Here is a 15428-nt window from a genome sequence, read left to right on the forward strand (position 1 = left end):
CGCATACTCATCTTTTGTGATGTATTCGAGTGTTTGTTGCCAAAAAGCTCTATCTTGGTCTCATCTGACCAAAGCACACGGTCCCAGTTGAAGTCCCAGTACCGTTTTGCGAACTCCAGACGTTTACGTTTATGCTTGTAAGTGAGAAAAGGCTTTTTCCATGCGTGCCTCCCAAACAGCTTGTTGGCATGTAGATAGCGCCTGATGGTTGTTATGGAGACTTTGTGACCCCAAGATACTACTCTTTGATACAATTCTCTAACAATGAGCTTTGGAGAACTTTTTACTTCTCTTACCATCCTCCTCACTGTGCGTGGTGGCAAGATAAACTTGCATCCTCGTCCAGGCTTGTTTGCCACTGTTCCAGTTGTTTTAAACTTCTTGATTCCTCTGACTGTAGATATGGGCAGGTGTAGGCGAGCGGCTATTTTCTTGTAGCCATTGCCTGACTTATGAAGGTCGACACACATCTGCCTTACTTGAATGGTGTGTTCTCTTGCCTTTCCCATGCTGAAGAGTGGATAAGAGAAATAGTCCTCTGTGTCACATCATATTTATACCCCAGGGAAACAGGATGTGATGAATTACTAATTAAAGGTTCCTAGATACTCTGATCAACTTTATAAACTACAGTAGAAACGACAATGCTTCAATTACATTTATTTTTGGAATTGTTATGGGTGCTAATAATTGTGGAACAGGTGATTTTATGAAAAATAATTATTTCTTAGTCAGGAATTTTTTTTTTTATTTCACTTGAGTTAAGGGTTACATTTTTCTACAATTTTCAGTGTGAGATTATGCTTCTGCAATAAAAATTTAATTTATTTTAAGGCTTTTAACACATCTTAACCAGGGGTGCCAATAATTGTGGAGGGTGCTGTATTTATGTGACACTGCACGATTCGTTTATTTTCCCATGTGATCATTTTAAGGTGATTTCTCATGTGATTTGTGATTCATTTATTTCCACTTGAATTAATCTAATCAAATAACCACCTCACATGTTAAGAAGAAGAAGCGCCTTTATTTGTCACATGCACACTCAAGTACAGTGAAATTCGTCCTCTGTATTTCACCCATCTGAAGCAGTGAACACACACATGCACACACAAGTGAGCAATGAGCACACACACATATCCAGAGCAGTGGGCAGCTATGCTACAGCACCCAGGGAGCAGTTGGGGGTTCGGTGCCTTGCTCAAGGGCACTTCAGCCCAATCTCAGGCCATGGCTTCCCCATGTTAACCTAACTGCATGTCTTTGGACTGTGGAGGAAACCCATGCAGACACAGGGAGAACATGCAAACTCCACATAGAAAGGCTTGAACCCAGAACCTTCTTGCTATGAGGCGACAGCGCTGACCAGTACACCACCGTATGATTACTAGGGGTCGACCGATAATCGGCCTGGCCGATATATCGGGCCGATATTCTGCGTTTTTAGGGTTATCGGTATCGGCCATAATTTCCACCGATATGCCGATAACATGCCTTTTTGCAGCCATTTCATTCCTAACGCGACTGTCACTGCACGTCCTTTCCTGCACTCACCTCTCTGAGTTCAAGAACACGGTCCCGCCCACCACAACATCTGATTTGTTTGGCACAAGAGATATAGCCAATCGACACATGTAGCTAAACGCTGTGAACTGTTTCAAGGCGGCTGTACGGGCACTCAGGCAGAAGCGGCACAAGGGATACAGCCAATCAACACGCGTAGCTAAACGCTGTGAACTGTTTCAAGGCGGCCATACGGGCACTCGGGCAGAAGCAGATCCCACTTCAAGGTAAGGACACGCTGCTTTTGCCACAATAAGTCACAAACACACAAGTTGCAAAAGCACAACATCATTATATGTTTACATTCATCTACTACTCGTTAAAATTGTCCATTTGCATCTGTGTAGCCAGGCAAACTTAGCTTATGGAAGGAAGCACTTGAATTAGCCTACAACCAACTAGTCTCGCTGAAACTACATGTAATGCTTCCTTCACTACAATATAATCCTCCTAAATTGGGAATATTAGGCTTGGGCATTAAAAGCATTAGAATGTAAATGGTTACTTGTTAAGTTGTTACATAATAGGGAGTGATAGCCTACTTTATGTTTGATTTTACTTTTTAAAAAATGCTGCAGGCAGCTCCCTACACTTGATTTGTTATTTAAAAAATACTTGAAGTTGGTAAGTCTTACTTAGTTCTTAGTGTAAAAGAATCCAGAGTGTATTTTCATTTATTTTCCACTGAAAATGGTGAGCTGTAATATAGTAGGGAGTGATTTTTTTTTTATTGGTGAATATTTATTTTATTATTATTTTATTTCTCATTTTATTCTAACTGATGTTTGACTTTATTGTACAAATGCTGCTGGCATCTCCCTGCACAAAATTTCATGTTCAATTTTACAATTAAACATACATTTCATGGATATGAAGGTCTGTGTCAGTGTGTGCTATGTTTAATTTCATGTGAATTATAATAGTTACATTTATCGGTTGCACATATCGGTTATCGGCATCCCAATTCCATAATAATCGGTATCGGTATCGGCCCTGAAAAAAACATATCGGTTGATCCCTAATGATTACACATGAAGTGTATGTAAAGGTTGAGAGATGCTGAGACTCTCATTGAAAATTCAGAGATATCACTGAACACGTAACACTGTTATTGTGTCCTAAGATATAAAAGGCAGTCAATCTCCAACGTGCAAATGTATTGCATTCTTACATAATATTTAACAGGGAGAGAAGGTATTTCAAATTTGTGTTTTTATCATCAATCATAATTTCTTGATAGTTGTAGGCAGGGAGTGGGAAAAATACTGATAAATTATATTTAAGTGAATGTCTCCAGCCAAAAAGGTACTCTGATGAAAGTTAAAGAAAGTTCAAAGTTGTTGCTCTGAAATGTACTTGAGTATTAAAAAGTCAAAGGTAATCTGAAAGGGCGGCACAATGGTGTAGTGATTAGCACTGTCGCCTCACAGCAAGAAGGTTCTGGGTTCTTGGTCCAGGACTCGTGACTTGACTTGACTTGACTTGACTTGGACTTAAGCACTGGTGACTTGGAGCTCGTAAATTGGAGACGAGGACTCGGATTTTTTCTTTATTTTTTGTAACATGCCATAATAATTTGGCACAAGATATTTATATCTACATTAATTTTTGTACTAATTTCGCACAAGAGTGTCACACCTGTGCGCCTTGGTGTGTGCATCAGATAGACTCTCGGGCGCACTCCGGACAGCACGTGCGCCAAGAGGACTCTCACGCCTGTGCCATAAGCGACTCGCAGCTGCACAGAATTAAGGCGCAATCAGCACGTCGATATAAAAACTGTGAAAACACACTTACTTTGTGAAGTATTGAGTTGCATTGCTGACACATTACTGAGCCTTATTTCCTTGTTTGGTTTCCTGACCCCTGATTTCCTGTTTCTCGTCTTTGATTCTGCCGAATCCACAGTAGCCTGTTTGTGCCTCGCTCGACCTATTGCCTGTTTCACTGTTTTACGATTTTGCCTGCCGTTCTGGATTGGTTACCGTCTTCACTTGTATTAATAAACACACCTTCTGCACTTACATCCGTCTCCCAACCATCTCTGACAGAATACTTCACACTTCCTGACAAAGAGACGCACATTCACCTGTTCATACGTCATGTTCAGGAACAAACTAATGTTAATGGCGCTAAAACAGCCACCGTCAAATGGTGCAGTTGGAGTCTTGTTCTCGGACTCGACTCGAAATTTTTTTTAATGACTTGGACTTGACTCGGACTTGAACACCGGGGACTCGAGACTGGACTCGGACTCGAACACTGGGGACTCGAGACTGGACTCGGACTCGAACACTGGGGACTCGAGACTGGACTCGGACTCGAACACTGGGGACTCGAGACTGGACTCGGACTCGAACACTGGGGACTCGAGACTGGACTCGGACTCGAAGTTTAGTGACTCGATTACAACACTGGTTCGAACCCAGTGGCTGGCGAGGGCCTTTCTGTGCGGAGTTTGCATGTTCTCCCCGTGTCTGTGTGGGTTTCCTCCGGGTGCTCCGGTTTCCCCCACAGTCCAAAGACATGCAGGTTAGGTTAACTGGTGACTCTAAATTGACCGTAGGTGTGAATGTGAGTGTGAATGGTTGTCTGTATCTATGTGTCGGCCCTGTGATGATCTGGCGACTTGTCCAGGGTGTACCCCGCCTTTCGCCCGTAGTCAGCTGGGTTAGAATCCAGTTTGCCCGCACAGGATAAGCGGTTACAGATAATGGATGGATGGAAGGTAATCTGAAATTAAGTTCATATCCTGATTTCATGACAGTTCTTATCTAAAACTGTCAGCTGATATTAATTTTAATGCAACTAACTGTGCAATTTTGCCTGAAAACATAATTCAATCTCTGTAAGTTTGCTGTTCATACGCTCTCAGGAAATAAAAGTACTGTATTGTACCTTTCGGGATACAATGGCTTGTCACTGGGGAAGTTATTCCATTCAGTCCCATCGTACATGGCTTATAGCCGCTATCAGCTCATGTATGACCTGATTTCATGGAATAACTGTTAAATCCCCCTGGTTGTAGGTGCATGTGTGCTTTTTCCTGATTTGTCTAATAACATCTTCTGTAAAACCACCACATCAAGCAAATCATTGCTGATTATAAAAAGAAAAATATTAATCAGAACAAAAAAGATACATCCAAACACAAGCTAATGAACACTCTCTTTCTTGTGGCTTGCTCTCTGCATGTGTTAGAGATTTTGTGTAGTGTACATTCTGCATGACTGAGTCTATTGAAGCTGTTTGGATAATTAGTGTTTGATCGAATCTAAATGGCAGCAAAATGTCATTAAATGGTTTCAAATAGGCTTTGTGTTAGACTCCAGTTTGCACTAGTTAGCAGGGACGTGCACAGGATTATAGAGGGGCAGGGGCTCAAAGTCAGAAAAAGGGCAGCAAGTGCATGATTTTTTTTCCCCCGGTCCTTTCCAAAATATGGAAATGTAGAATTAAAATTAATGTACTAATAGGAAGGTAAGTACTTAGCTATGTGTCCTGTGTTGGTGAAAGTGATATGCAATTGCCATTTCTTTTGTGCCAGCAAAATTGTCACTCACATTATCATAGGCTTGGAAGACATGCAAAGCAATAAAACACTGGTGCATTATTAGGCTTTTTTATTGTTAAAGATTTAACATTGAACAGTGAAACCTGAACTTTGAACAAATAAGTAAATAGCCTAATGGACAAAATGATAAAAATCAGTCAGCGGCATTTTATTTTGTATTTTATACTCGATTTCCTGTACCATGCAAACTTCTCTGTGCTGCTCGATGCGCCGTACTCTGACGTCCAGCAAAAATAGAAACTGACACATAACATTTGTTTTTTTCTGAAACATAACCCACATTTGATTTGAGCACGTTGTGGAAGAGGTCGACGACTAGTTATATATACAAGAGGAGAATGTAAGCTTCCCGACGATACAGTATATGATACTTGCATGTACACCGAAGCACGGCTGAGGCAATCGATTGTGAACAGTAACAGGTCAGGTCACGTCAGTTAACAAGCAGATTATTAAACTACAGAGACTTAAATTACTCGCACAAATGTCAGTAGCCCTACAAACGCCCAAATGTCATGTACATACAGTTTGAAAGGGCGAACTGTTAGACCATAACTCACACGTTCAAGCTGCCTCACTGTCACGTCTCCTCTGTTATCATTGTGGCAGCACGCGCAGCGGCTTCTTCCCTCTCACTCACGTCCGCGCACCCCCTCTCTCCGGCTGCACTCGAGCGGAGCAGCAATGGACAGAGAAGCGGCAGCTCAGTGCACACAATGACCCCGTGTTACAAGAAAATTGGTAGATTGCCATGGAGTTTTTATACGGCCGTTGTTTTAAACTTCTAACAGGACTGTATTGCAACCCCGATTCCAAAAAAGTTGGGACAAAGTACAAATTGTAAATAAAAATGGAATGCAATAATTTACAAATCTCAAAAACTGATATTGTATTCACAATAGAACATAGACAACATATCAAATGTCAAAAGTGAGACATTTTGAAATTTCATGCCAAATATTGGCTCATTTGAAATTTCATGACAGCAACACATCTCAAAAAAGTTGGGACAGGGGCAATAAGAGGCTGGAAAAGTTAAAGGCACAAAAAAGGAACAGCTGGAGGACCAAATTGCAACTCATTAGGTCAATTGGCAATAGGTCATTAACATGACTGGGTATAAAAAGAGCATCTTGGAGTGGCAGCGGCTCTCAGAAGATGGGAAGAGGATCACCAATCCCCCTAATTCTGCGCCGACAAATAGTGGAGCAATATCCGAAAGGAGTTCGACAGTGTAAAATTGCAAAGAGTTTGAACATATCATCATCTACAGTGCATAATATTATCCAAAGATTCAGAGAATCTGGAAGAATCTCTGTGCGTAAGGGTCAAGGCCGGAAAACCATACTGGGTGCCTGTGATCTTCGGGCCCTTAGACGGCACTGCATCACATACAGGCATGCTTCTGTATTGGAAATCACAAAATGGGCTCAGGAATATTTCCAGAGAACATTATCTGTGAACACAATTCACCGTGCCATCCGCCGTTGCCAGCTAAAACGCTATAGTTCAAAGAAGAAGCCATATCTAAACATGATCCAGAAGCGCAGACGTCTTCTCTGGGCCAAGGCTCATTTAAACTGGACTGTGGCAAAGTGGAAAACTGTTCTGTGGTCAGACGAATCAAAATTTGAAGTTCTTTATGGAAATCAGGGACGCCGTGTCATTTGGACTAAAGAGGAGAAGGACGACTCAAGTTGTTATCAGCGCTCAGTTCAGAAGCCTGCATCTCTGATGGTATGGGGTTGCATTAGTGTGTGTGGCATGGGCAGCTTACACATCTGGAAAACACCATCAATGCTGAAAGGTATATCCAGGTTCTAGAGCAAGATATACTCCCATCCAGACGACGTCTCTTTCAGGGAAGACCTTGCATTTTCCAACATGACAATGCCAAACCACATACTGCATCAATTACAGCATCATGGCTGCGTAGAAGAAGGGTCCGGGTACTGAACTGGCCAGCCTGCAGTCCAGATCTTTCACCCATAGAAAACATTTGGCACATCATAAAACGGAAGATACGACAAAAAAGGCCTAAGACAGTTGAACAACTAGAATCCTACATTAGACAAGAATGGGTTAACATTCCTATCCCTAAACTTGAGCAACTTGTCTCCTCAGTCCCCAGGCGTTTACAGACTGTTGTAAAGAGAAAAGGGGATGTCTCACAGTGGTAAACATGGCCTTGTCCCAACTTTTTTGAGATGTGTTGTTGTCATGAAATTTAAAATCACCTAATTTTTCTCTTTAAATGATACATTTTCTCAGTTTAAACATTTGATATGTCATCTATGTTCTATTCTGAATAAAATACGGAATTTTGAAACTTCCACATCATTGCATTCCGTTTTTATTTACAATTTGTACTTTGTCCCAACTTTTTTGGAATCGGGGTTGTATTTATTATTATTATTATTATTATTATTATTATTATTATTTTAAAAGGGCAACATTTAATTCGAGGCAAAAAGGGCAGGGGCTCAAGCACCCCTAAAGCCCTATGTGTGCACATGCCTGCTAGTTAGTAAAAATAGTGGAATGTTGTCCACACTGACCTTTATCGGTCTATGTGATGCTGCAGTGGAAATAATATTCAGTGCAGGTAGTTCCTTAAGAGCCAAACAACCGAGACAGGAAGTTCTTCAGGAAGCAAACAGGAATATCCAGTGTCTCCAGGAACATCCTCGTATGTGTGGGTGTTTGATACAACGAATCAAGAATACAAAGACAAATTCTTTACAGTTATTTACACTGATTTAAATTGTACTTAAAAACCGGATAACAAGTTTGTTAACACGGCACTAATTTCTACACTGAAATGTTCCTGAACGGATATTCAAGGAAATTTATTAACCTGTAACGTCGCAAAGAGACTCTGAAATGATCATTGCTGATATTTCAAAGTAGCACCTGCAAGCTGCAGTAGTTTGCTAGATAGCTAACTTTGCTACTGTTAGTGATAACTGATATCTGTATAGTTTATTCTGAGGAAAAAAATCGTATATTTTGATAGATTTGGTTACTGTAATATACACTCGCCAGCCACTTTATTAAAAACACCCATACACCTTCTGTTTTATGCGGTTCTCTAATCAGCCGATCCCTTGACAGCAGCACGATACATAAAATCATGCAGATACAAATCAAGAGCATCAGTTAATGTTCACTTCAAACATCAGAATGGGAAAAATTGTGATCTCAAAGTGTGACTTTCTTTGATTGTGGCCTGGGTGTTGGTTTGAGCCAGATGGACTGGTCTGAGTATTTCAGAAACTGCTGACCTCCTGGGGTTTTCATACACAACAGTCTCTAGAGTTTACACAGACAGAATGGTGCGAAAAACAATAGTAACTCTTTACAACTGTAGTGAGCAGAAAAGCATCTCAGCATGCAACAGCAATAGACCACATTGGGTTCCAGTCCTGCAGCCAAGAACAGGAGTCTTAGAATCAAGAACAAGTTCCTATTAAAGTGGCCGGTGAGTGTATATTACGAAGAAGAAGAAACTTACTATGATAGTTGAACTAGTTCTCAAGTGGTTATCCACTAGACGCTTGGCTATTTTAACTGGACATGGGGCATTTTGTTATATTTGTACATTGTCGTTTTAGTGAAAGTTAAGGCCCGGTCCCATAATTCCGATAACTATAACTATAAATAAATCAGTCCCCTGCAGTTTATGTGGTCGGTGGTCACACCAGACCGATAACGATACCTATATCCCATGCCTGGGTTTATCCGTATTGGTGAGATTGCTTCTGGAGCCATTTTTCCAGGCCTGGATGTGATCCAATAAAACGTCTGATCAATCAGGTAATTGTTTACATGTAATGTTGTCTGAGCACGTACTATTTTTCTCCAGGCATCTTTGTACATCCTTGTTGCATCATGAAGTCACGGAATACGGATTCACGGAAAATAAAAAATATAATACAAAGCACGGATCTTTTATTCACGGATATGTGATTTTCCGTGAAACATCAATAGTAAATTAATGAAGTAAATATAAATGCAGGTCAGAGATTTCAATGATGAACTTCGGCAGTCCAAACATTTAATTGTTTTCGACTTCTTAATTTTTTATCCATGATGCATCATCTGTATGAAATCGGTAACCAATTTGTAATATACTGAAACGTCCTTGACCAATCCATAAATTATTAGCATCCGTGATGCATCCGTATTAAAATCCGTAACCACTCTGTATTTTGTACCCCTTTTTATTATATTTCTGTAGTCTGCGACCTATCTGAATTTCGTCAACCACCGAAGTGTGTGCATGGGTTGTTTTGAAGTCCAAGCTGTCCAGTATGACCTGGAATAATGTGCTACTACTTGGAAAAACTTCCATGACTCTTCCTAAGTTGCATGCATTTATTTCCCTGAGTGGCAGCACCAAGCAATATTATAGTCGGGATTATAGTGGTGTGACTGCTCCAGACTGGAACTAAATTCAGGTACAGTTGTTGTTATAGGTATAGTTAGAGTTATCAGTGTTGTGGGACTGGGCCCTTAAAGTGTGTGTGTGTGTGTATATATATATATATATATATATATATATATATATATATATATATACACACACACACTAGTGCATCTCAAAAAATTAGAATATTGTGAAAAAGTTCAATATTTTCCATCAGTTATTTAAGAAAGTGAAAATGTTATATATTATAGACTCATTACACATAAACTAAAATGTTTCAAGCATTTTTCTATTTTAATTTTAATCAGTATGGCATACAGTACAAAAACATAAAAAACCATCTCAAAATATTAGAATATTTCATTTCGAGTTTGAGTAAAACAGTGTGAACACCGTGTATCTCTCGGTCTAGTTCAGTACACACAACCACAGTCATGGGGAAGACTGCTGACTTGACTGTTGTCCAGAAGATGATCACTGATGCCCTCCACAAGGAGGGTAAGCCACAAAAGGTCATTGCTGAAAAGGTTGGCTGGAAAAGGTGCACAAGCAACAGGGATGGCTGCAGTCTTGAGAGGATTGTCAAGAAAAGTTGATTCAAGAACTTGGGAGAGCTTCACAAGGAGTGGACTGAGGCTGGTGTCAGTGTATCAAGACCCATCACGAACAGACATCTTCAAGAAAGGGGATACAACTTTCGCATTCCTAATATCAAGCTACTCCTGAGCCAGAGACAATGTCAGAAGTGTCTTGTCTGGGCTAAGGAGAGAAAGAAATGGACTGTTACTCTGTGGTCCAAAGGCCTCTTTTCAGATGAAAGTACATTTTGCATTTAATTTGGAAATCACGGTTCTAGAGTCTGGAGGAAGAGTGGAGAGGCACAGAATCCAAGGTGTTTGAAGCCCAGTGTGAAGTTTCCACAGTCTGTGATGATTTGGGGTGCCATGTCATCTGCTGGTGTTGGTCCACTGTATTTTATCAAGTCCAAAGTCAACACAGCCATCTACCAGGAGATTTTAGAGCACTTCATGCTTCTATCTGTTGATGAGCTTTTTGGAGATGCTGATTTCCTTTTCCAGCAGGACTTGGCACCTACCCACAGTGCCAAAACTACTACCAAATGGTTTGCTGACCATGATATTACTGTGTTTGACTGGCCAGCCAACTTGCCTGACCTGAACCCCATAGAGAATCTATGGGGTATTGTCGAGGAAGATGAGAAACACCCGACCCAAAACTACAGATACGCTGAAGGCCGCTATCAAAGCAACCTGGGCTTCAATAACACCTCAGCAGTGCCACAGACTGATCACCTCCATGCCACACCGCATTGATACAGTAATTCATGGTAAAGGAGCCCCAACCAAGTATTGAGTGTATAAATGAATATACTTTTCAGAAGTTGGACATTTCTGTATTGTAAATCCTTTTTTGATTGATCTTAGGGAATATTCTAATAATTTGAGATACTGGATTTCTGATTTTCATGAGCTATAAGCCATAATCATCAAAATTAAAACAAAAAAGGCTTTAAACATTTCACTTTACATGTAATGAATATAGAATATATGAAAGTTTACCTTTTTGAATTAAATTATGAAAAAAAGGAACTTTTTCATGGTATTCAAATTTTTTGAGATGCACTAGTATATGCTCCTTTGACATTTTAGTAATTCCTTGGGCATAAACCATTCATTCATTCATTCATTCATTCATTCATCTTCTGCTTTAACCTTGTCAGGAACACTGTAAATCTGGAACCTAACACTGTGTGTAAGGCAGAAATACACCCTGGATGGTGCATTATACCGGAAGTAGCCATGGCCATGAAGGGAAGTATGTGGTCAGCAACAATACTCAGATTGCCTGTGGTATTCAGCAGTGCTTGATTGGTATTAATGGCCTAATATGTGCCAAGAAAACATTCCCCACACCATCACACCACCACCACCAGACTTGCTGTTGATCCCAAATGCCAACCCAATCTTCTGCGTCCCACAACAGAAATTGAGACTCCTCAGATCAGGTGACATTTTTCAAAATGTCAACTGTCTGTGCCCTCAGTAGCCTCAGATTCCTGTTGCTGGCTGCGAGGAGTTAAACCTGATGTGGTCTTTTTTCTGCTGTGATGTGGCACCAACAACCATGACACGGTCAAAGTCACTGAGATCACGTTTTTCCGCATTCTGATGTTTTATATCCGTGTAAACATTAACTCTAGCACTTGACATGTATCTGTAAGATATTATGCATTGTGCTACTGCCATGTGATTAGCCTACTGGAAAATTGCACGAAGTACATGAAGTTACGCAAGACTTTTTCGACCAGAAAGTTTTTCTAATGTGTCAATAGGTGCAATAGGCTTGTGATAGACTAGAACCCAGAGCAATACATAATCACTGAGCTGTGGTGTAAAGGTATTTCGGTATTATACAGATTTATGGAAAGTTTGGCTATGAAATTTGCACGGTTTCCCCCAAATGTATTTACTTCACCCATTTAAATCATCACATTAGCTTCAGAGAATATTGGCTCTTTTTGTGTCTGCCTCATCGTTGAGCCTTTTCTCTCCTACTTCAAGTGCTTCACTGCAAGCGGCCTTCCAGATACTACGTTCTGCCGCAAGACGTTCCCAGTCGTCCACTGAAAGACCGATCGCAAGCATGTCTCTTTTGCAGACTTCTCGAAAGCGTAGCTTTGGTCTTCCGACAGCCCTTGACCCGGGTTCCAGCTCTCCATACAGGAGATCCTTGGGGATGCGACCATCCTTCATTCGCTGGACATGGCCCAGCCATCTCATCCTATGTTGTCTGAGGAGGGTATTCATTGAGGGGATGCCTGCTCTGTCAAGTACTGCGCTGTTGGGGAACTTGTCTGTCCACGAGATGGACAGAATACGGCATAAACCCCTCAATGGATAAGCAATATACTTAACATGTCTTGGATGTTGGACTACATTTGCGGACATGGTGTATATTTCCTTTTTTGGTGAACTCTTGTTGTAAATACTCATAATATTAGCGTTAGCCGTCTGAATAAAGCAAACTGAAAATCAGTCACTCGTTGAGGAATTGAAACTGTGCTAAAGGCTTATTGACACTCGACAAGCTGTTCAAAGATCCTTTTTTTCTTAAAGTTGGGAAAAGACGCATTTAGGAGAGAAAAAAATCCTCAAAAACATAATGTTCCTGAACTTCTCTGAATCACTCCGACAAGCCTGTAATAGTATCTAAGAGTCAGAGCTGCTGAGGTCTGTTTGGGTGGAGATTTGGATACACGCATGTCATACCTACATCATCAGACCCCAGCCTTAGGCAGAAACAAGGTCTTCATAGCTGCCATCATAGTGTTGAGAAGTCAGAGGTATAAATAGCCAAGGAGGATTTCTATTTCAATACATGTGCACTAATATTCTTATGGGGCGGCACTTAACCACAACAAGTACTGCTTGTTGTGTATTATGTACATTTAATGAGTTTTATATGTATTGTACATCATTTTTAGGTTAAAGGTATAAAAAGAAGTGACTTTGATGGTGGCGGCTCAATGACAAGTGTTTGTACCTTGAAAAGAACAGTTTATTACATGTTCCCTGAGGGAATAAATGTGAGAAATGAGTGAGTAAATTAAGACATGTGCTCCCTCTCTCAGCTCACTGAACTGTGTGAAAGAGTAAACACGGGGCCGAGATCTGAAAAGCTAAGTAATGGTGGTGCCTGAATGAGGAAGGGATTTCTGATCTGCTGTCAAATGTCTAATTAATCAACTCGTCTGTCAGCACACACAACAAAGCCAAGAATGAAATTTCCCATTACCCAAAATGCATCCTCTACACCAAACTCTTGACCGAGCACTTGTTTAATTTAATTTAATGCACCCGTGTTCATTTCATGCGAAAATAGTCTCCCCAAAACAGTTTTTACAAGTGTTGCCAGGCAAAACAAACCTCGCCCGGCAGCACTTATTTTATACCTATATGCTGATAATGCTAATATTTCTCAATCATCAGCTGTCAGGTTAGAGTCCTAAAGAAAATCCATGACCTTGAGTTTGACATTTCAAAGTCAAAGGTCATGGTGCCAAATGAAAGCCCATATGGCACTTCCTATAAGTTGATAAGGGTAAACATCTGTCTATCATCAACCGTTTTCAAGTTATAGCCCTCTGAAAATTTGTGACCTTGAGTTTGACCTTTCAAGGTCACTCAAGGTCAAAGAGCATGGTGCCAAATGAAAGCCCATATGGGAGTTCCTATATGCTTATAATAGTAAACATTTGTCTATCGGCAACCATTTTTGATTTATAATGGAAAATGTTATTTTGACCTTTCCGGTGAGTTTGACCTTCACCTTGAACTGGATTACCCACGAAATTTAATCAGGTCATCTGCAGCCCATTGCCCACATACTTCTTATATGTTGATAATGGTAAACATCTGGCTATCATGAACCATTTTAAAATTATAGCCCTTTGAAAACGCATGACTTTCAGTTTGACCTTTCAAGGTCAAAGATCATGGTGCCAAATGAAAGCCCATATGGCACTTCCTGTAAGTTGATAATGGTAAATATCTGTCTACCATCAACTGTTTTCAAGTTACAGCCCTCTGAAAATCTGTGACCTTGAGTTTGACCTTTCAAGTTCACTCAAGGTCAAAGAGCATGGTGCCAAATGAAAGGCCATATGGGAGTTCCTATATGCTCACAATAGTAAACATTTGTCTATCGGCAACCATTTTTGAGTTGTAATGGTAAATGTTATTTTGACCGAAAGGTTGACCTTTCCGGTGAGCTTGACCTTCACCTTGAACTGGATTACCCCCGAAACGTAATCAGGTCATCTATGGCCCATTGCCCACCTACCCTGAAAATCTGAAGTCAATCAGTGCAACCATCTAGATGCTAGATTGTTAACAGACACACACACACACACAAAAACAAACAAACAAATGAAAAGTCGTGCAGAGCACGATACTTGCGAAAATCACAAAACACCCCAGAAGTTATGGCCAATTAAGTGTTTTTACGAGATTTGACCTTGGTGATCTTGGCCTTTGACCTACCCAAAACTATTGATGTCTTTATGTGACCCTAATGAGTTGTCCTGTGCATTTTGGTGAAGAAGAAGCCTTTATTTGTTACATGCGCACACAAGCACAGTGAAATTCGTCCTCTGCATTTAACCCATCTGAAGCAGTGAACACACGCGCACACACACCCAGAGCAGTGGGCAGCCACATCAGAGCACCCGGGGAGCAGTCAGGGGTCAGGTACCTTGCTCAAGGGCACTTCAGCCCGAGGCCGCCCCATGTTAACCTAACTGCACGTCTTTGGGGGAAACTGGAGCACACAGAGGAAACCCACGCAGACACAGGGAGAACATGCAAACTTCACATAGAAAGGCCCCCGTCGGCCACTGGGCTCGAACCCAGAACCTTCTTGCTCTGAGGTGACGGCGCTAACCATCACACCACCATGCCACTACACCACTGTGCCGTCCCAAGAAATGACGATGCTAGAGCACCAACAAACAAACGGACAGAAAATCTCTGATTTTCGCAAGTAACAAACCACACTGATTACAATACTTCGCCTCACTGACTCCGTCACGGGCGAAGTAATTAACTTGGTGATATTCCCTGATTGAGGGCGGCACGGTGGTGTAGTGGTTAGCGCTGTCGCCTCACAGCAAGAAGGTCCTGGGTTTGAGCCCCGTGGCTGGCGAGGGGCCTTTCTGTGTGGAGTTTGCATGTTCTCCCCGTGTCCGCGTGGGTTTCCTCCGGGTGCTCCGGTTTCCCCCACAGTCCAAAGACATGCAGGTTAGGTTAACTGGTGACTCTAAATTGACCGTAGGTGTGAATG

Source organism: Neoarius graeffei, chromosome 21 (genome assembly GCF_027579695.1).
Source record: "Neoarius graeffei isolate fNeoGra1 chromosome 21, fNeoGra1.pri, whole genome shotgun sequence".
In the NCBI taxonomy this organism is placed as follows: domain Eukaryota; kingdom Metazoa; phylum Chordata; class Actinopteri; order Siluriformes; family Ariidae; genus Neoarius; species Neoarius graeffei.